At 43.7% G+C, this 24,062-nt stretch overlaps 1 pseudogene; it reads left to right on the top strand.

Moving 5' to 3' along the window:
* The window catches only part of LOC117195066, a 44,341-nt pseudogene that overhangs the window by 5,434 nt on the left and 14,845 nt on the right, over positions 1-24,062 (top strand).

Raw genomic sequence — 24,062 nt, 5'->3', positions numbered from 1 at the left:
TCACTTGGCTGCCTCTCCGGGACGAGGGCTTCCCTTGTTTGTTTTGCTGATTCGAGCATAAGTTGCATTCAAAATTGATTGTCATGGCTAATTAAGTGTGTCCTGGCGTGTCCTGGTGTGTCCTATGGTGTGCCAATAAATTGAGTCGTCCAACGAGCAATTCATTCACACTCCTGCCCCTGAAAGGGGTGTATCTGTATCGTATTTGTAGTCTCCCCCCCGCTAACGAGAATGGAGAATCGAGAATAACGAGGGAACATCTACTCGAGAGAGAGAGAGAGGGAAACCCGGGCCTTGCTAATGCGCCACTCTGTTGTGGTTGCGTGCGTGTCCTTAGCTGCAGGCACACACCGCCAATGGCTCGGAATGCTGCACCATAGGCTTTTGTAGGCCTAATGTCCTGGCATTTCTTTTCGCTGCCTTTTCCTTGCCTTTTTCAAGGGCAATTAATTTCTCGAGTGACAAATTTTTAGTCCAAAGTTTCAGTCCACTTTTTCCATTAGATGCCATTCCCCCCTTTATCACCCCACCCCCCTGTAGTCCATGGGTTTTCCCTTCTTCGATATCTGTATTTTCCTCTGTTTTGTGGGCGTTTCTTGCCCGTTTAGCCCGTTCGTATCAGAAACGAGCGCACCATAAATTTCTCCACAAATTATCGACAGCAGCGACATCGCCCCCTTTCGGCCCGCGCCCACCCCCCTCCTCCCTGGCGAGAAATCCATTTGTGCGAATGAAATTAAATCGCAAAATATTTGGCTCTGACAAACCCCCAACCGCAAAAATAAACCAAGAACTTTCCGTAGAGTTATCCCAAAAAAATGGCTGAGAAAATGTCGAATGCGCGATAAGAAATCGCTCTTTAAACGATATTGCGTACTTGTATGGGAATTCCACAGCAATTAAGCCTTATCGCCATTCAATGTTATTATAACCGATACTCAAAATGAGTATTGGGGTATATTAGATTTGTGGTAAAAGTGGATGTGTGTAACGTCCAGAAGGAATCGTTTCCGACCCCATAAAGTATATATATTCTTGATCAGCATCAATAGCCGAGTCGATTGAGCCCTGTCTGTCTGTCCGTCCGTCCGTCTGTCCGTCTGTCCGTCCCCTTCAGCGCCTAGTGCTCAAAGACTATAAGAGCTAGAGCAACGATGTTTTGGATCCAGACGTCTGTGATATGTCACTGCTACAAAAATATTTCAAAACTTCGCCCCGCCCACTTCCGCCCCCACAAAGGACGAAAATCTGTGGCATCCACAATTTTAAAGATATGAGAAAACCAAAAACGTAGAATTGTAGAGAATGACCATATCTTTAAGACTGCGGAATCTGAATTGGATCGTATCATTATTATAGCCAGCATCAATAAAACAATTTCATTTTTTCTCGCCCTGTCTCTCTCTAACACACACGTAGCATAGGCGGCTTTGATCTCAGAGACTACAAAAGCTAGAGCAACCAAATTTGGTATCCACACTCCTAATATATCGGACCGAGACGAGTTTGTTTCAAAATTTCGCCACACCCCCTTCCGCCCCCGCAAAGGACGAAAATCTGGGGATATTCAAAAATCTCAGAGACTATTAAGGCTAGAGTAACCAAATTTGGTATCCGCACTCCTGTTAGATCTCACTTTAAAACGTATATCTCAAAATTTCGCCCCACCCCCTTCCGCCCCCACAAAGGACGAAAATCTGTTGCATCCACAATATTGAAGATACGAGAAAACTAAAAACGCAGAATCATAGATAGGGACGGACAGACGGACGGACGGACAGACGGACAGACGGACAGACAGACATGGCTCAATCGACTCGGCTATTGATGCTGATCAAGAATATATATACTTTATGGGGTCGGAAACGATTCCTTCTGGACGTTACACACATCCACTTGTACCACAAATCTTATATACCCCAATACTCATTTTGAGTATCGGGTATAAAATGCGTAATTAATAATAGGCCAATGGATCTTTGAGGGGACATTACGATTTCCGGGTTCTACGAGTAGAATCCCAAATGGCATAGGGCAAATGGGGCAGGGGGGCAGGCAAATGTAGAAAATCATGGCCATAATTATAATTACATTCGATCAGATAACGGTGCAAACAGCTCGAACAGGAGGCGTCGCAATTGCAATTTGAGCTAACGATGAGAGGAACAGGGAACGGGGAACGGGGAACAGGGAACACGGACCATTAACTATGCGGACCGCGGACCAGGAACCAAGGAATCGCTTCATTTGCGATCATATTTCATTTTCCTCCGACCAGGGAGCAGGGGTTGGCGGGGCGTACGGGACCAGCATGAAACAAAGGCCCAGAGTGCCCAGAAATCCTTTTTACCCGTTTTTGTGTTTTTATCGCGATTTACACGCATTATGACGATACGATACATGGGCCCTAAAAGCGCAACGAAATTCTAACCAAATCAAAGAGAGAGAGGGAGAGAGAGAAGCAAGAGATTAATGCACTTCGATAAGCCACTCAGTTGGCCAGAGAGAGAAAGCCGTAGATTTTGATGCCCTATAAGATCCATCGTGTCTATGTCGATGGCAGAAATGGCTATATATTATATATATAGCCGATTTGGGATCAATAATTGTGGCTTTGGTCGACAGAATACTTACATATTTCACGCAGAGCAGCCAACCGTTGCCCAACCGTTGCTGAGCCGCTCGAAGAGCGAATGCAAAGCGCAGCAGAGAGCAAAAGGGACAATACACTCATCATTCACTGCCAAACAATACTGCTGTCCTGCTCTTGCTGGCGAGCTCTGCTGTCTGCCTACTTTTCGCGTGTTAATTAAGCGATAAAATTAATTTGTGTGTCAACACTTAAAAGCAGAGAGAATCATTTTCGATTAATAACACATTTCACATTCTCTTCTCCGCTCGTTTTATTGCAAATTGTTATTGTTGTTGCCGGTGGCGCTGCCGGCGCGGCTGGTCGCTCAATAAATTGAACAGATTGCGCGAAAAATCTCCACATTTGCATCTCCACACACACACACCGTTGTGGATAGTGAGAGGCAGAGAAGAGAGTGAGAACTCATGTGTGCGCGTGTGAGAGGAGCCATTTGCCTGCTGATTTGTCTGTCTCGCTTCGGCTCACTCTCTGTCCCTCTCCCGCTCGCTTGCACTGCTGGCAATGCGATTAAAAATGCTTTCACGGCAAGTGCATTTCTGTGGTTGCCAGAGCCAAGTGGTGGAAGAGAGGGGAGCGCTCCGCCATATCGCCCTCATTATGCGAAATGTGAAATGCATGCGGAATGGAATCCTCTTTGAAATTCTTGCGGCTCCCTCAGGGGAGACCCCGAGACGCCAGAGGTGTCGTGTCATGTGTGGAATGTGCAATGGCCACCCTGTTACCACCCATTTACCTGTGTTTTTCTTATAGAGAAAATATAAAGAAATAGAGAAAATACAGAGAAATTATTTAGAGATCTTTTCTTTCTGTCAAATAGCTGTATTTGTTCCTTCTCCTGCATTAAACTTTCATCGCATTCTGTCAATATATAGCAGCAAAAGTAAGGTTAGGTCATGATTTATTTAATTGGAATCCTCTTTTCCAGCTGTGACGCATTTCTTTGTGCTTTCATAACATTTTCAACATTACGTACAATTCTTATCCAGGGTCTCCTCGAAAATTATGTAAATTTGTTGGGCAGGAGGCAGGACCAAAAAAAGGGGTTCTGCCCGTGTGTACATTCACATAAAGGATGCACGGGCGGATCCTTGCAACAGTCACCTCCTTTACTTCCGCCTGCCCTTCACTTCCCCTGTTTTTTCGGCTGCCGGCAATTTATGCGTTCCGCTGATAAATGAAGCTTTAATAAATTAAGAGCTACCCTCGATAGGGTTTTTTATACCCGATACTCAAAATGAGTATTGGGGTATATTAGATTTGTGGTAAAAGTGGATGTGTGTAACGTCCAGAAGGAATCGTTTCCGACCCCATAAAGTATATATATTCTTGAGCAGCATCAATAGCCGAGACGATTGAGCCATGTCTGTCTGTACGTCTGTCCGTCTGTCCTTCTGTCCGTCCGTCGGTCTGTCCGTCCCCTTCAGCGCCTAGTGCTCAAAGACTATAAGAGCTAGAGCAACGATGTTTTGTATCCAGACTTCTGTGATATGTCACTGCTACAAAAATATTTCAAAACAAAGGACGAAAACAAAGGGCATCCACAATATTGCACATGCGAGAAAACTAAAAACGCAGAATCGTAGATAGCGATCATATCTATCAGATTGCTGAATCTGGACCAGATCAGATAATTTTTATAGCCAAAAGGAACAAATCAATTTGCACTGGCTACGCAGCGCCCGACGTCACGCTCAGACTGATTTTCTGTCTCTCTCGCACGCACTCTTTGTCGTGTCGTTTAATATTAGCGGCGTCTGCCGGAGGAGAGCCATACTGACTTAGTATCGGGTATAACTGTAGAGTTGCGGTGTCCGCAGCAACTCACAACGTTCCCCTCGTTTAATTTTATTTTTATTCCTTTTTGTGTCTTGTTTTTGTTTTGGCACACGGTCTTTTGTGCGCGATAATTTATCTTGTTTGGCGAGATTTTTATTTGGCCCGTTAAATATGCAACATGCAGCATGCACCGTGCAGCATGCAACGCTCAGCGTCCCAGCTCAACATCGCTCCACATTCAGAGTGCGTGAATAATGCAAGGGATGTCGATTTATTTTATTCCAAACGCGATAATAACAAATTGCAAAAAATGCATCAGCAAAAAAAACAGTATCTTTTTCCGTGGAGTTTTGATGAAAAATCGTTTAAATTTTAAAAGCCGCTTCTGTTTTCATCCTGTTCGGCCCCCTGCCTGTCCTTTGGCTGCCTGTCCTGTCATCACTTCATCACTGGCTTTTTTCCGGGAATTTTGTTGTTTTTGCTGTCTTTTCGTTGCTCCTCTTTTTTGGCCCTGGCTCCTGGTCTTTGTCGTGTTGATAAATCGTAGTTTAAACGCTTTTACTCCAGTTTTAGTGGCTTTCGTTTAGTTTGAGTTTTTTTTTTTTAGATTTAACCTCCGATTTCCACCAGGACCCTGCGAAGAAAGGGGAAAAGAGCCAACTTATTGTTTGTTTCTGCATCCCCGGCACAAGGATGATTGATGAGGATCTCTGGTTGGAGCTTGTTCCTGAAGCTTCCCATTCGCCTAATCCTCCTCAAAACTATATATAGTTCCGATCCCAACTCCAACTCGCATTAAATCCCAAATAAACAGGTGACAAATATAACAGAAAAATGCAAACTTTATTTCCTGCCAGCAGAGGGGAAAAAAACATAGAAAATCCATTAGACTTGGCCCCGAAAGGGGATAAAAAAAGGACCATACACCATCCAGGTCCTGGGCCTATAATTAGTGGACGGAGTAGAGGGCTTCAACCCGTAAGTCTGGCACGATATCCCACACAGATTGGACATTGAGCCGGGCTATCGAGAGCTGTCCTGCCGCTGATCCTTTACACACAGGTTGCACCGGGGGGAAGTTATTAACCTGACAAACGGGATAATAAGTGATGATCATAACTTTTATATGCGCGCACAGCAGGGGGGCAGGGCGAAGGGCGAAGGGCCTGGGTGGTTTGCCTTCCAAAAGGGGGTGACAGAACTGCTACCGGTACTGCTGCTGGTTGCATTAAAATTAATTTCTGATTATCTATTTGGCTGGGCACACACACACAGCTTCCTGGCTTCCTGCCCTCCTGCTCATCCTCAGTTTCAGTTTTTGGCTTCGAGGAGAACAAATGCACATATGTTGGGTGGGAAAGCACTCGTCCTTGACGCTGGGTGGCAAGTGGCAGCATTCTTCTCTGCGTTTTTGTGTACCCAGTAGTCCTTTGAAGACGGGGGTATATTATTTTCAGGCAGAAGAATGTTACAGACAGCACAACTCTTCTACTCTTGAGATCATTAAAAAAATAGGCCCTTCTGTAAAGCTCTTCGTGGGATCAAATAGTCCACAGATCTACCAAAAAACATTCCCTCGGGAATTGGTCTAAGGCCAGAGTAGATATATTTTATGTTATCCCAAATACTGGGTATCTTTTCGTCCTCACACACTCAACAAAAAATTCGTACTATGTTTTTTATACCCGATACTCAAAATGAGTATTGGGGTATATTAGATTTGTGGTAAAAGTGGATGTGTGTAACGTCAAGAAGGAACCGTTTCCGACCCCATAAAGTATATATATTCTTGATCAGCATCAATAGCCGAGTCAATTGAGCCATGTCTGTCTGTCCGTCTGTCCGTCCCTCCGTCTGTCCGTCTTTCCGTCTGTCCGTCCCTTCAGCGCCTAGTGCTCAAAGACTATTAGAGCTAGAGCAACGATGTTTTGGATCCAGACTTTTGTGATATGTCACTGCTACAATAATATTTCAAAACATTGCCCCGCCCACTTCCGCCCCCACAAAGGGCAAAAATCTGTGGCATCCACAATTTCGACGATACAAGAAAACTAAAAACGCAGAATCGTAGAAGATGACTATATCTTCTAGAGTGCAAAATCTGAACCAGATAATTATACAATTATTATAGCCAGAATCAAGAAAACAATTTTATTCTTTCTCGCTCTGTCTCTCTCTAACATACAGGTTTCATGGTCGGTTTTGCCAATTGCAAAATATGAGTTCAAGGAGCTCAGAACCCATAAGAGCTAGAGCAACCAAATTCGGTATCCACACTCCTGTGATATCGGACCTTGACCATTTTGTGTCAAAATTTCGCCACACCCCCTTCCGCCCCGCAAATGACGAAAATCTGGGGCATCCACAAATCTCAGAGACTATTAACGCTAGAGTAACCAAATTTAGTATCCGCACTCCTGTTAGATCTCACTATTAAACGTATATCTCAGAATTTCGCCCCCCCCCCCTTCCGCCCCCACAAAGGACGAAAATCTGTTTCATCCACAATATTGCACATTCGAGAAAACTAAAAACGCAGAATAATAGATAACGACCACATCTATCAGATTGCTGAATCTGGTTCAGATCGGATCATTTTTGTAGCCAAAAGCAAGAAATCAATTTGCAGTGGCTACGCAGCGCCCGACGTCACGCTCAGACTGATTTTCTGTCTCTCTCGCACGCACTCTTTGTCGTGTCGTTTAATATTAGCGGCGTCTGCCGGAGGAGAGCCATACTGACTTAGTATCGGGTATAACTGTAGAGTTGCGGTGTCCGCAGCACACAACGTTCCACCTCGTTTTTTTATACCCGATACTCAAAATGAGTATTGGGGTATATTAGATTTGTGGTAAAAGTGGATGTGTGTAACGTCCAGAAGGAATCGTTTCCGACCCCATAAAGTATATATATTCTTGATCAGCATCAATAGCCGAGTCGATTGAGCCATGTCTGTCTGTCCGTCTATCCGTCTGTCCGTCCGTCCGTCTGTCCGTCCCCTTCAGCGCCTAGTGCTCAAAGACTATAAGAGCTAGAGTAACGATGTTTTGGATCCAGACTTCTGTGATATGTCACTGCTACAAGAAAATTTCAAAACTTTGCCCCGCCCCACAAAGGGCGAAAATCTGTAACATCCACAATTTCGACGATACGAGAAAACCAAAAACGCAGAATCGTAGAAGCTGACTATATCTTCTAGAGTGCAAAATCTGAACCAGATCGTATAATTATTATAGCCAGAATCAAGAAAACAATTTCATTCTTTCTCGCTCTGTCTCTCTCTAACACACAGGTTTCATGGTCGGTTTTGCCAATTGCAAAATATGAGTTCAAGGATCTCAGAACCTATAAGAGCCATAGCAACCAAAATTGGTATCCACACTCCTGTGATATCGGACCTTGACCGTTTTGTGTCAAAATTTCGCCACACCCCCTTCCGCCCCGCAAAGGACGAAAATCTAGGGCATCCACAAATCTCAGAGACTATTAACGCTAGAGTAACCAAATTTAGTATCCGCACTCCTGTTAGATCTCACTATAAAACGTATATCTCAAAATTTCGCCCCACTTCCTTCCGCCCACACAAAGGACGAAAATCTGTTGCATCCACAATATTGCACATTCGAGAAAACTAAAAACGCAGAATCATAGATAATGACCATATCTATCAGATTGCTGAATCTGGATCAGATCAGATCATTTTTATATCCAATAGGAACAAATCAATTTGCAGTGGCTACGCAGCGCCAGACGTCACGCTCAGACTGATTTTCTGTCTCTCTCGCACGCACTCTTTGTCGTGTCGTTCAATATTAGCGGCGTCTGCCGGAGGAGAGCCATACTGACTTAGTATCGGGTATAACTGTAGAGTTGCGGTGTCCGCAGCAACTCACAACGTGCAGCATGCAACGCTCAGCGTCCCAGCTCAACATCGCTCCACATTCAGAGTGCGTGAATAATGCAAGGGATGTCGATTTATTTTATTCCAAACGCGATAATAACAATTTGCAAAAAATGCAGCAGCAAAAAAAACAGTATCTTTTTCCGTGGAGTTTTGATGGAAAATCGTTTAAATTTTAAAAGCCGCTTCTGTTTTCATCCTGTTCGGCCCCTGCCTGTCATCACTTCATCACTGGCTTTTTTCCGGGAATTTTGTTGTTTTTGCTGTCTTTTCGTTGCTCCTCTTTTTTGGCCCTGGCTCCTGGTCTTTGTCGTGTTGATAAATCGTAGTTTAAACGCTTTTACTCCAGTTTTAGTGGCTTTCGTTTAGTTTGAGTTTTTTTTTTTTAGATTTAACCTCCGATTTCCACCAGGACCCTGCGAAGAAAGGGGAAAAGAGCCAACTAATTGTTTGTTTCTGCATCCACGGCACAAGGATGATTGATGAGGATCTCTGGTTGGAGCTTGTTCCTGAAGCTTCCCATTCGCCTAATCCTCGTCAAAACTATATATAGTTCCGATCCCAACTCCAACTCGCATTAAATCCCAAATAAACAGGTGACAAATATAACAGAAAAATGCAAACTTTATGTCCTGCCAGCAGAGGGGAAAAAAACATAGAAAATCCATTAGACTTGGCCCCGAAAGGGGATAAAAAAAGGACCATACACCATCCAGGTCCTGGGCCTATAATTAGTGGACGGAGTAGAGGGCTTCAACCCGTAAGTCTGGCACGATATCCCACACAGATTGGACATTGAGCCGGGCTATCGAGAGCTGTCCTGCCGCTGATCCTTTACACACAGGTTGCACCGGGGGGAAGTTATTAACCTGACAAACGGGATAATAAGTGATGATCATAACTTTTATATGCGCGCACAGCAGGGGGTCAGTGCGAAGGGCGAAGGGCCTGGGTGGTTAGCCTTCCAAAAGGGGGTGACAGAACTGCTACCGGTACTGCTGCTGGTTGCATTAAAATTAATTTCTGATTATCTATTTGGCTGGGCACACACACACAGCTTCCTGGCTTCCTGCCCTCCTGCTCATCCTCAGTTTCAGTTTTTGGCTTCGAGGAGAACAAATGCACATATGTTGGGTGGGAAAGCACTCGTCCTTGACGCTGGGTGGCAAGTGGCAGCATTCTTCTCTGCGTTTTTGTGTACCCAGTAGTCCTTTGAAGACGGGGGTATATTATTTTCAGGCAGAAGAATGTTACAGACAGCACAACTCTTCTACTCTTGAGATCATTAAAAAAATAGGCCCTTCTGTAAAGCTCTTCGTGGGATCAAATAGTCCACAGATCTACCAAAAAACATTCCCTCGGGAATTGGTCTAAGGCCAGAGTAGATATATTTTATGTTATCCCAAATACTGGGTATCTTTTCGTCCTCACACACTCAACAAAAAATTCGTACTATGTTTTTTATACCCGATACTCAAAATGAGTATTGGGGTATATTAGATTTGTGGTAAAAGTGGATGTGTGTAACGTCAAGAAGGAACCGTTTCCGACCCCATAAAGTATATATATTCTTGATCAGCATCAATAGCCGAGTCGATTGAGCCATGTCTGTCTGTCCGTCTGTCCGTCTGTCCGTCCCTCCGTCTGTCCGTCTTTCCGTCTGTCCGTCCCCTTCAGCGCCTAGTGCTCAAAGACTATTAGAGCTAGAGCAACGATGTTTTGGATCCAGACTTTTGTGATATGTCACTGCTACAATAATATTTCAAAACATTGCCCCGCCCACTTCCGCCCCCACAAAGGGCGAAAATCTGTGGCATCCACAATTTCGACGATACAAGAAAACTAAAAACGCAGAAGCGTAGAAGATGACTATATCTTCTAGAGTGCAAAATCTGAACCAGATAATTATACAATTATTATAGCCAGAATCAAGAAAACAATTTCATTCTTTCTCGCTCTGTCTCTCTCTAACATACAGGTTTCATGGTCGGTTTTGCCAATTGCAAAATATGAGTTCAAGGAGCTCAGAACCCATAAGAGCTAGAGCAACCAAATTCGGTATCCACACTCCTGTGATATCGGACCTTGACCATTTTGTGTCAAAATTTCGCCACACCCCCTTCCGCCCCCGCAAAGGACGAAAATCTGGGGCATCCACAAATCTCAGAGACTATTAACGCTAGAGTAACCAAATTTAGTATCCGCACTCCTGTTAGATCTCACTATTAAACGTATATCTCAGAATTTCGCCCCCCCCCCCCCTTCCGCCCCCACAAAGGACGAAAATCTGTTTCATCCACAATATTGCCCATTGGAGAAAACTAAAAACGCAGAATAATAGATAACGACCACATCTATCAGATTGCTGAATCTGGTTCAGATCGGATCATTTTTGTAGCCAAAAGCAAGAAATCAATTTGCAGTGGCTACGCAGCGCCCGACGTCACGCTCAGACTGATTTTCTGTCTCTCTCGCACGCACTCTTTGTCGTGTCGTTTAATATTAGCGGCGTCTGCCGGAGGAGAGCCATACTGACTTAGTATCGGGTATAACTGTAGAGTTGCGGTGTCCGCAGCACACAACGTTCCACCTCGTTTTTTTATACCCGATACTCAAAATGAGTATTGGGGTATATTAGATTTGTGGTAAAAGTGGATGTGTGTAACGTCCAGAAGGAATCGTTTCCGACCCCATAAAGTATATATATTCTTGATCAGCATCAATAGCCGAGTCGATTGAGCCATGTCTGTGTGTCCGTCTATCCGTCTGTCCGTCCGTCCGTCTGTCCGTCCCCTTCAGCGCCTAGTGCTCAAAGACTATAAGAGCTAGAGTAACGATGTTTTGGATCCAGACTTCTGTGATATGTCACTGCTACAAGAAAATTTCAAAACTTTGCCCCGCCCCACAAAGGGCGAAAATCTGTAACATCCACAATTTCGACGATACGAGAAAACCAAAAACGCAGAATCGTAGAAGCTGACTATATCTTCTAGAGTGCAAAATCTGAACCAGATCGTATATTTATTATAGCCAGAATCAAGAAAACAATTTCATTCTTTCTCGCTCTGTCTCTCTCTAACACACAGGTTTCATGGTCGGTTTTGCCAATTGCAAAATATGAGTTCAAGGATCTCAGAACCTATAAGAGCCATAGCAACCAAAATTGGTATCCACACTCCTGTGATATCGGACCTTGACCGTTTTGTGTCAAAATTTCGCCACACCCCTTCCGCCCCCGCAAAGGACGAAAATCTGGGGCATCCACAAATCTCAGAGACTATTAACGCTAGAGTAACCAAATTTAGTATCCGCACTCCTGTTAGATCTCACTATAAAACGTATATCTCAAAATTTCGCCCCACTTCCTTCCGCCCACACAAAGGACGAAAATCTGTTGCATCCACAATATTGCAGATTCGAGAAAACTAAAAACGCAGAATCATAGATAATGACCATATCTATCAGATTGCTGAATCTGGATCAGATCAGATCATTTTTATATCCAATAGGAACAAATCAATTTGCAGTGGCTACGCAGCGCCAGACGTCACGCTCAGACTGATTTTCTGTCTCTCTCGCACGCACTCTTTGTCGTGTCGTTCAATATTAGCGGCGTCTGCCGGAGGAGAGCCATACTGACTTAGTATCGGGTATAACTGTAGAGTTGCGGTGTCCGCAGCAACTCACAACGTGCAGCATGCAACGCTCAGCGTCCCAGCTCAACATCGCTCCACATTCAGAGTGCGTGAATAATGCAAGGGATGTCGATTTATTTTATTCCAAACGCGATAATAACAATTTGCAAAAAATGCAGCAGCAAAAAAAACAGTATCTTTTTCCGTGGAGTTTTGATGGAAAATCGTTTAAATTTTAAAAGCCGCTTCTGTTTTCATCCTGTTCGGCCCCCTGCCTGTCATCACTTCATCACTGGCTTTTTTCCGGGAATTTTGTTGTTTTTGCTGTCTTTTCGTTGCTCCTCTTTTTTGGCCCTGGCTCCTGTTCTTTGTCGTGTTATCAACACGTAGTTTAAACGCTTTTACTCCAGTTTTAGTGGCTTTCGTTAGATTTAACCTCCGATTTCCACCAGGACCCTGCGAAGAAAGGGGAAAAGAGCCAACTTATTGTTTGTTTCTGCATCCCCGGCACAAGGATGATTGATGAGGATCTCTGGTTGGAGCTTGTTCCTGAAGCTTCCCATTCGCCTAATCCTCCTCAAAACTATATATAGTTCCGATCCCAACTCCAACTCGCATTAAATCCCAAATAAACAGGTGACAAATATAACAGAAAAATGCAAACTTTATGTCCTGCCAGCAGAGGGGAAAAAAACATAGAAAATCCATTAGACTTGGCCCGAAAGGGATAAAAAAAGGACCATACACCATCCAGGTCCTGGGCCTATAATTAGTGGACGGAGTAGAGGGCTTCAACCCGTAAGTCTGGCACGATATCCCACACAGATTGGACATTGAGCCGGGCTATCGAGAGCTGTCCTGCCGCTGATCCTTTACACACAGGTTGCACCGGGGGGAAGTTATTAACCTGACAAACGGGATAATAAGTGATGATCATAACTTTTATATGCGCGCACAGCAGGGGGGTAGGGCGAAGGGCGAAGGGCCTGGGTGGTTTGCCTTCCAAAAGGGGGTGACAGAACTGCTACCGGTACTGCTGCTGGTTGCATTAAAATTAATTTCTGATTATCTATTTGGCTGGGCACACACACACAGCTTCCTGGCTTCCTGCCCTCCTGCTCATCCTCAGTTTCAGTTTTTGGCTTCGAGGAGAACAAATGCACATATGTTGGGTGGGAAAGCACTCGTCCTTGACGCTGGGTGGCAAGTGGCAGCATTCTTCTCTGCGTTTTTGTGTACCCAGTAGTCCTTTGAAGACGGGGGTATATTATTTTCAGGCAGAAGAATGTTACAGACAGCACAACTCTTCTACTCTTGAGATCATTAAAAAAATAGGCCCTTCTGTAAAGCTCTTCGTGGGATCAAATAGTCCACAGATCTACCAAAAAACATTCCCTCGGGAATTGGTCTAAGGCCAGAGTAGATATATTTTATGTTATCCCAAATACTGGGTATCTTTTCGTCCTCACACACTCAACAAAAAATTCGTACTATGTTTTTTATACCCGATACTCAAAATGAGTATTGGGGTATATTAGATTTGTGGTAAAAGTGGATGTGTGTAACGTCAAGAAGGAACCGTTTCCGACCCCATAAAGTATATATATTCTTGATCAGCATCAATAGCCGAGTCGATTGAGCCATGTCTGTCTGTCCGTCTGTCCGTCCCTCCGTCTGTCCGTCTTTCCGTCTGTCCGTCCCCTTCAGCGCCTAGTGCTCAAAGACTATAAGAGCTAGAGCAACGATGTTTTGGATCCAGACTTTTGTGATATGTCACTGCTACAATAATATTTCAAAACATTGCCCCGCCCACTTCCGCCCCCACAAAGGGCGAAAATCTGTGGCATCCACAATTTCGACGATACAAGAAAACTAAAAACGCAGAATCGTAGAAGATGACTATATCTTCTAGAGTGCAAAATCTGAACCAGATAATTATACAATTATTATAGCCAGAATCAAGAAAACAATTTCATTCTTTCTCGCTCTGTCTCTCTCTAACATACAGGTTTCATGGTCGGTTTTGCCAATTGCAAAATATGAGTTCAAGGAGCTCAGAACCCATAAGAGCTAGAGCAACCAAATTCGGTATCCACACTCCTGTGATATCGGACCTTGACCATTTTGTGTCAAAATTTCGCCACACCCCTTCCGCCCCCGCAAAGCACGAAAATCTGGGGCATCCACAAATCTCAGAGACTATTAACGCTAGAGTAACCAAATTTAGTATCCGCACTCCTGTTAGATCTCACTATTAAACGTATATCTCAGAATTTCGCCCCCCCCCTTCCGCCCCCACAAAGGACGAAAATCTGTTTCATCCACAATATTGCACATTCGAGAAAACTAAAAACGCAGAATCATAGATAATGACCATATCTATCAGATTGCTGAATCTGGTTCAGATCGGATCATTTTTGTAGCCAAAAGCAAGAAATCAATTTGCAGTGGCTACGCAGCGCCCGACGTCACGCTCAGACTGATTTTCTGTCTCTCTCGCACGCACTCTTTGTCGTGTCGTTTAATATTAGCGGCGTCTGCCGGAGGAGAGCCATACTGACTTAGTATCGGGTATAACTGTAGAGTTGCGGTGTCCGCAGCACACAACGTTCCACCTCGTTTTTTTATAACCGATACTCAAAATGAGTATTGGGGTATATTAGATTTGTGGTAAAAGTGGATGTGTGTAACGTCCAGAAGGAATCGTTTCCGACCCCATAAAGTATATATATTCTTGATCAGCATCAATAGCCGAGTCGATTGAGCCATGTCTGTCTGTCCGTCTATCCGTCTGTCCGTCCGTCCGTCTGTCCGTCCCCTTCAGCGCCTAGTGCTCAAAGACTATAAGAGCTAGAGTAACGATGTTTTGGATCCAGACTTCTGTGATATGTCATTGCTACAAGAAAATTTCAAAACTTTGCCCCGCCCCACAAAGGGCGAAAATCTGTAACATCCACAATTTCGACGATACGAGAAAACCAAAAACGCAGAATCGTAGAAGCTGACTATATCTTCTAGAGTGCAAAATCTGAACCAGATCGTATAATTATTATAGCCAGAATCAAGAAAACAATTTCATTCTTTCTCGCTCTGTCTCTCTCTAACACACAGGTTTCATGGTCGGTTTTGCCAATTGCAAAATATGAGTTCAAGGATCTCAGAACCTATAAGAGCCATAGCAACCAAAATTGGTATCCACACTCCTGTGATATCGGACCTTGACCGTTTTGTGTCAAAATTTCGCCACACCCCCTTCCGCCCCCGCAAAGGACGAAAATCTAGGGCATCCACAAATCTCAGAGACTATTAACGCTAGAGTAAACAAATTTAGTATCCGCACTCCTGTTAGATCTCACTATAAAACGTATATCTCAAAATTTCGCCCCACCTCCTTCCGCCCACACAAAGGACGAAAATCTGTTGCATCCACAATATTGCAGATTCGAAAAAACTAAAAACGCAGAATCATAGATAATGACCATATCTATCAGATTGCTGAATCTGGATCAGATCAGATCATTTTTATAGCCAATAGGAACAAATCAATTTGCAGTGGCTACGCAGCGCCAGACGTCACGCTCAGACTGATTTTCTGTCTCTCTCGCACGCACTCTTTGTCGTGTCGTTCAATATTAGCGGCGTCTGCCGGAGGAGAGCCATACTGACTTAGTATCGGGTATAACTGTAGAGTTGCGGTGTCCGCAGCAACTCACAACGTTCCCCCTCGTTTGTTTTAATTTTTTGGTGGATGAACTCACGGTTCAGGTTTTCCTAGGATACATTCGGTTATTATTATTACTTTTGCGTGTATCTCTGGCGTACTGCCGCCGCGTGATGAATGATCCCCCACCCCTCCCTTCAGGCAGCCCAGAAAGCCACCCCCCGTCGCCGGAGGGGGGATGTGATCCTCGGGGTGATCCTCAGTTACGAGGATGAGGATGAGTGCAACCCGCTTTAATCATTTTTAAATTAGAGAACTATGCGCCTTTTTGTTGTGCGTTTGAGCCCACCTCCCACGCAGCACCCCTCCCTTGTGCCATCGTTTGTTTAGCTATTTGTTCGAGAGGTTTTTCCAGCAGCTCCTTTGTCCAAAGGAAATTGCAGCAGATTGGCCAACGTTGCACTTGCGGTTCTCTCTCTCTTCCACATGGCATGATTTCGGGTCTGCCACTGACACTGACACCCCCTGGTCCCCTCCCAACCCTGCCGCCACACACACACAAATAAAACAAAAAAACGAGGGGGAACGTTGTGAGTTGCTGCGGACACCGCAACTCTACAGTTATACCCGATACTAAGTCAGTATAGCTCTCCTCCGGCAGACGCCGCTAATCTTAAACGACACGACAAAGAGTGCGTGCGAGAGAGACAGAAAATCAGTCTGAGCGTGACGTCGGGGGCTGCGTAGCCAGTGCAAATTGATTTGTTCCTTTTGACTATAAAAATGATCTGATCTGATCCAGATTCAGTAATCTGATAGATATGGTCATTATCTATGATTCTGCGTTTTTAGTTTTCTCGAATGTGCAATATTGTGGATGCAACAGATTTTCGTCCTTTGTGTGGGCGGAAGGGGGTGGGGCGAAATTTTGAGATACACGTTTTATAGTAAGATCTAACAGGAGTGCGGATACCAAATTTGGTTACTCTAGCCTTAATAGTCTCTGAGATTTTTGAATATCCCCAGATTTTCGTCCTTCGCGGGGCGGAAGGAGGTGTGGCAAAATTTTGAAACAAACTCGTCTCGGTCCGATATATTAGGAGTGTGGATACCAAATTTGGTTGCTCTAGTTTTTGTTTTCTCTGAGATCTATGCGCTAATGTTTTACTCTAAGCAAAGCCGCCTATGCTACGGGTGTGTTAGAGAGAGACAGGGCGAGAAAAAATGAAATTGTTTTCTTGATGCTGGCTATAATAATGATACGATCTGGTTCAGATTTTGCACTCTAGAAGATATAGTCAGCTTCTACGATTCTGCGTTTTTGGTTTTCTCGTATCGTCGAAATTGTGGATGTTACAGATTTTCGCCCTTTGTGGGGCGGGGCAAAGTTTTGAAATTTTCTTGTAGCAATGACATATCACAGAAGTCTGGATCCAAAACATCGTTACTCTAGCTCTTATAGTCTTTGAGCACTAGGCGCTGAAGGGGACGGACAGACGGACGGACGGACGGACGGACGGACAGACAGACAGGGCTCAATCGACTCGGCTATTGATGCTAATCAAGAATATATATACTTTATGGGGTCGGAAACGATTCCTTCTGGACGTTACACACATCCACTTTTACCACAAATCTTGTGGTGTGCACTGGTGTCGATAGCTGGGCGGTCGTTAATAACGGGGTCTTATTTTGGGGATTACCCGCGAAAGGAAAAAAGGAAAGTGAAGCCAAGCAAATCAATGAGGAGACCACAAAAGATATCACGGCTAAGGGGTTCCTTAAGCTCAAGATATAGATATTCTCATCCATCTTAAAAGAGGATCTTCTATTGTTCTATTCTATTGTTCAACATTTTTATTCTTAGTATTATAGATCGTTTCCCTTCTTACTAATTTCTTTATCATATTCCCATTCTAATTGTAGGCCATCATCTATGAGGGTCAGGACAAGAATCCGGAGATGTGTCGGGTCCTGTTGACGCACGAAGTCATGTGCAGGTGAGAGTCCTTTGCCACCTTTATTATCCATCTATAAGACTCAGAGCCACCCCACCTCGGACCCTTGTAATCCACATCTTTTGATTCTGATTTGAGAATCGAAATCTCAATTCTCGCGGGCATTCGGCCGGAGCTTCTCCCAGGAGCTTTCTCTACGCGTCTCTTTCCCCTCTCCCCTGGAGAGCCCCTCAAATTATAGACTTTCTCTGAAATTCTCATTCGGTTTTTATTTTTTTCCCACATTTTTTGCGTGATTTTCTTTGCGGGTTTTCTTGGGCTTTAATTTTGTTGATTTTTGAGCTTCCGATTCCTCGAGTCCTTTCTTTTTATTTTCATGCTCAAACGCACGCGAACTGAAACGTGTAAATGGTTGACTGCCTCACCCACCCAACCACCCACTTCTCCCCCTCCCCCTACCCCCTTTGGGGTGGTGTTTCACCCTTCTAGCAGCTTCCTCTGACAGCTGAAGGTTGCGTAGGAAATAAAAACGGCCCAGCAGACAAGAAAAAACCAGGCGCAAAAAAACCAGAGAGAAAACTGAGGGAAAGCCAAACAACAACAAAAACGAGGGGGAACGTTGTGAGTTGCTGCGGACACCGCAACTCTACATTTATACCCGATACTTAGTCAGTATGGTTCTTCTTCGGCAGACGCCGCTAATATTAAGCGACACGACAAAGAGTGCGTGCGAGAGAGACAGAAAATCAGTCTGAGCGTGACGTCGGGTTCTGCGTAGCCACTGCAAATTGATTTGTTCCTTTTGGCTATAAAAATGATCTGATCTGATCCAGATTCAGCAATCTGATAAATATGATCATTATCTATGATTCTGCGTTTTTAGTTTTCTCGAGTGTGCAATATTGTGGATGCAACAGATTTTCGTCCTTTGTGGGGGCGGAAGGGGGTGTGGCGAAATTTTGACTCAAAATGGTCAAGGTCCGATATCACAGGAGTGTGGATACCAAATTTGGTTGCTCTAGCTTTTATGGGTTCTGAGATTCTTGAACTCATATTTTTCAATTGGCAAAACCGACCATGAAACCTGTGTGTTAGAGAGACAGAGTGAGAAAGAATGAAATTGTTTTCTTGATTGTGGCTATAATAATTATACGATCTGGCTTAGATTTTGCACTCTAGAAGATATAGTCATCCTCTACGATTCTGCGATTTTTTGGTTTTATCGTATCTTTAAAAATGTGGATGCCACAGATTTTCGTCCTTTGTGGGGGCGGAAGTGGGCGGGGCGAGGTTTTGAAATATTTTTGTAGCAGTGACATTGTTAAAGTTATTTTATTTGTAAGACAGCAGAAGATCAGTATACAGAATTATATGTGCTTCCGAGTAACATACGCAAGAGACAGACGCCGAAAGAAGAATATCGATATGAGAACATCGATATGAGAACATCGATATGCAGCAGGGCACATGCGCAGTGTTGTTAGAGATCAATATCTAATTATCGTGGCGGTCACTTTGAACACTCCTCCTCAACACAACGCATGTTTACAAACTTTAAATATACTTAACTAATATCCAATAATATAAACGATCTTTTAACCTTGCTTAACCTTGGCTAAGTTCTTTGTGAGGACATCTGCTATCATCTCATCGGTTGGCAGATACGCAATGTTGACTTCACCTCTCTTGAGAACCTCTCGAATATGATGTATCTTGACGTCGATGTGCTTTGTACGTGCATGAAACATGGGGTTTCTAGCAAGCTGCTGTGCTCCAATGTTGTCGCCGTACATCTGAATAGCTGACTCCTTGGACATCAGCTTCAAGTCAATCAGTAGGCTGCGAAAGTATATCTCCTCTTTTGCTGCAGATGATTAGGCTATGTACTCTGCCTCCGTGGAACTGAGGGCAACCGTCGATTGCTTTCTTGACTCCCAAGAAACCGCTCCTCCTGCCAACATGCATACATAGCCAGTGAATGACTTTCGGTTCGTCATATCACTTGCCCAATCTGCATCAACAAAACACTCAATTGCCTTTCCTTGCTTTGTGTAGCATATCTCCCAGTCGATAGTTTTTGCCAAATATCGAAGGATGTGCTTGGCTGCCGCTTCATGCTCGGAATGAGGATCCTTGTTACGTTGTGCTAATTTGTTCACCGAATGCGTAATGTCCGGACGAGTCATAACAGCAAGATAAGATAACTCTCCAATTAGCTTTTGGAACGATGTGATGTCGACCCTGCGGCAGTCCTCTTTGTTGCATGCCACCTGGTAACCAGCTTCAAGAGGCGTGGACGTCTGTCGACAATCTTTCAAATTGTACTGTTCGAGCAACTCTCTAATATACTTCCGTTGGCTGATTGAAATCGCACCCGTACTGCCTTCACGTTTCACCTCAATACCTAAAAAGTATTGCATAGGCCCGATGTCAACCACATCAAATTCTGCTGCGATCTTTATCTTGATATCAGATATATCATCTAGGTCCTTACACGCCAAAACACGCCTTAGACACATATTTTTACCTGGCTTACAATACAGACAGGGTTCGTTGACAGTCGGTATAAAACCAATGCGTCTCAGCGTTGCATCCAACGTAGAGTTCCACACTCTTCCTGATTGTTTTAGGCCATATATACTTTTGTGAAGCCTCAAAACGTGATTTGGGTGAACTTCGCTGATGAAGCCCTCAGGTTGTTTCATAAAAACCTCATCTTCCAATTCGCCGTTGAGATACGCCGTGACAACATCCATTTGATGTAGGTGGAGACCATGTTCGACTGCAAGTACAATTATCAACCTGATAGTTGCGTGGCGTACAACTGGTGCAAATGTTTCCTTGTAGTCGATCCCGTAGCGTTGGCTACAACCTTTCGCCACCAGACGTGATTTGAGCCTGTTCACTCTTCCATCCGGATTGGACTTAACTGCGTAAACCCATCTGCATTTAATGGACTTTTTCCCGCTAGGCAATTTAGTAAGCGACCACGTGCCGTTCTTCACGAGAGATTCGTACTCGTAATTCATTGATGCTTTCCATATCTCGCCTTCAGTAGAACGTTCAGCTTGTGCGTAGTTTTGTGGAACTTGTACGTCTGCTGCCAGTATCGCATTGAGCATATGATACTGCTTCCTTGGGCGTCCTGGTCCTCTTATTGGTTCTGGAATTACAAGAATGTCATTACTAGACCTAATCTCCTCCTGATTTTCTGGCTCATTTTCTGGATCTTTAAATTGCTCGCTATCCATTTCGGGTTCAGAGTCCTGGTTTTGTTGAACCTCAATTGATGCCATGTCATTGGAACATGATGCATCTAGTTTGCCCCCTTCAGGTTCTACAAAAATGACACCCTACTCTCTACGAGTTTCCTAGTTTCTTTACTGACCAAACGGTATGCTTTGGCTGTATCCGAGTAGCCCACCATTATATACTCTAAGCCTTTCTGTGCGAACTTTGATTTCTTTGTTTTATCTAGAGCTATCGCTACTGAGCCAAAAACTCTTAAATGCGATACCACTGGCTTTCTACCTGTCCATATTTCAAAAGGTGTCACCCCGCTCAAGCAGCTGCTTGCCACTCTATTTCGCAAATACGTGGCAGTTCGAATTGCTTCTGCCCAATAGCATTCACTTAACCCAGCATGCAGCAGCATACTTCTTGCCATTTCTACCAATGTTCTGTTGGCCCTTTCTGCAACTCCGTTTTGTTGAGGTGTATATGGCACTGTTAAGTTTCGCTTTATTCCATTTTGGTTTAGGTAATTATCAAAAACGTTTGATATGTATTCTCGGCCATTGTCGCTTCGTAAAACCTTGACTTTTCTCCCAGTTTGGCACTCAACTTGACTTTTAAATTCTTTAAAAGCCTCGAAAACCTGATCTTTGGTTTTTAGGAAACTTACTGATACATATCTTGAACAATCATCAATAAATGTGGCGAAATATCGATTGCCTCCCATTGACTGCTTTTGCATTGGACCGCATACATCAGTATGTATTAAGTCTAGAACGCCCTTTGACCTGATTGTGCTCGATTTAAATGGTTGCACGCAAATTTTACTTTTTGCGCATGTTGCACACACTTGTTTTGGCTTGTATATGCCCTTGAGACCTATTACCATCTCCTTGTTAACCATTTCCTTTAATGCGTCAAAATGTACATGGCCGAACCTATTGTGCCATTTGAATGCATATGCCTCAACATTTACAATGTTCATACACTTTTCCTGATTGTCCTGAACCATAAACAATCCATTTTCCAGATGTGCCTTTATAGCTATTTTTCCGTTTTCAAAAATCATCGCTTGATTTTTCTCAAACACAACTTTTTTTCCATGTTTTAATAGTTTTGTGACCGATATAAAATTGTACTGCAAATCTGGTACCAAGATAACCTTTTCCAGCGTAACGGATCTATCACCGAACTTTACTTGAACAGTTCCATGCCCTTCAGTAATAAGTGATTTACCGCCGGCTAAAAATACTTTTTGATTATCTTCCGTGAACGACACAAAGCGTTCCTTGTCACAACATAGATGCGCCGGTGCGCCACTGTCTATGCACCATGCACTTAACATCTGGTCATTTGGCTTAGCTAAACTTAGGATTGGTACATATTTTTCTGGTTCCACTTTGGCATATTCGGTTACGCAAAGCATTGTACCCAATCTTTCCCCGCTTTTACTGTTTGCGCCCTTGTTGTTTGCTCCTTCCTGCTTGCTTTTAGCACGTCATTCCGATTTAAAATGCCCTTCCTTTCCGCACTTAAAACACTTTTTGCCCTTCTTAAAGTTTTTCTTAAAATTGTTGTTGTCATAACTGACGTGAAGTTCCGCGCTACTTGTAATTTCCTTGCTAATGCTATCTTCCTGCCTATTCGCTTCTTCAGAAATTTTTATTTTTAGCATGCTCAAGCTCGGCAAATCATCTCGCGTCTCAATCGCAACAACAAAACTTTCATACGATTTAGGCAAACCATTTAGCAACACAGCTGATAAGATCTTTTCATCAACCTTTATGTTGACCTCTGCTAAAGCCTCGTGTACCACCTGGAATTTGCGCAAAGATTCCTGTGCACTTATACCATCCGACATTTTTAACGTCAACAATTGTTTAATTAAAAGCACTACCCTTGCTGGTCCGCTTGGCCTGTGAATTTTATTTAGCTTTTGCCATGCCTGTGACGACGATACACAATTTTTAATATTGTTTAGTTGGGTCGATTTAACACAAAGTAAAATTGACGCCAACGCCTTTTGATCCTTTAGTTCAAAAGCTGCACGTTGCTCATTTGTTGCACTTTCACTAAGCTCAATTTTACCACTGACGATTGGCCACAAATCATTTTGTATGAGAACACTTCTCATCAAAACTTCCCATGTGCTATAATTGTTTTCGTCCAGTTTCTCAATATTGAAATTCATATTTCCACTCATTTTGTATACTTATTGTCCCACAGTGCAAAATTTGTAACTGTCGATCGTCTCATGCACAAAGCAACTACGACGACAATACTGTTGTCCGTGTCTTTCTTTTGTTTTTTTGTTTCCGCTTAAGTATCCCTCCGAGTTGCTATTTACACACACACACTCGGGATTTTCTAAGGCTTGGTATACACACTTTTGGGTATACACTTGAGTCTCCGTTCGCTTTTGTGTTTCTTGATCCGTTGGGACTGCTTTATTTTGGACTTTAAACCACGGCAACGGTCCGATTCGCTGCAAAAATCTAATCAAAACGAGGGGGAACGTAGTGAGTTGCTGCGTACACCGCAACTCTACAGTTATACCCGATACTAAGTCAGTATGGCTTTCCTGCGGCAGACGCCGCTAATATTGAACCACACGACAAAGAGTGCGTGCGAGAGAGACAGAAAATCAGTCTGAGCGTGACGTCGGGCGCTGCGTGGCCACTGCAAATTGATTTCTTGCTTTTGGCTACAAAAATGATCCGATCTGATCCAGATTCAGCAATCTGATAGATATAGTCAATATCTATGATTCTGCGTTTTTAGTTTTCTCGAATGTACAATATTGTGGATGCAACAGATTTTCGTTCTTTGTGGGGGCGGAAGGGGGTGGGGCGAAATTCTGAGATATACGTTTTATAGTGAGATCTAACAGAAGTGCGGATACCAAATTTGGTTATTCTAGCCTTAATAGTCTCTGAGATTTGTGGATGCCCCAGATTTTCGTCCTTTGCGGGGGCGGAAGGGGGTGTGGCGAAATTTGGACACGAAACGGTCAAGGTCCGATATCACAGGAGTGTGGATACCAAATTTGGTTGCTCTGGCTCTTATAGGTTCTGAGATCCTTGAACTCATATTTTGCAATTGGCAAAGCCGACCATGAAACCTGTGTGTTAGAGAGAGACAGAGCGAGAAAGAATGAAATTGTTTTCTTGATTCTGGCTATAATAATTATACGATCTGGTTGAGATTTTACACTCTCGAACATATAGTCATCCTCTACGATTCT

Source organism: Drosophila miranda, assembly GCF_003369915.1.
Source record: "Drosophila miranda strain MSH22 chromosome Y unlocalized genomic scaffold, D.miranda_PacBio2.1 Contig_Y5_pilon, whole genome shotgun sequence".
Classification (NCBI taxonomy): domain Eukaryota; kingdom Metazoa; phylum Arthropoda; class Insecta; order Diptera; family Drosophilidae; genus Drosophila; species Drosophila miranda.
This window is presented reverse-complemented; position numbering and strand designations above follow the sequence as displayed.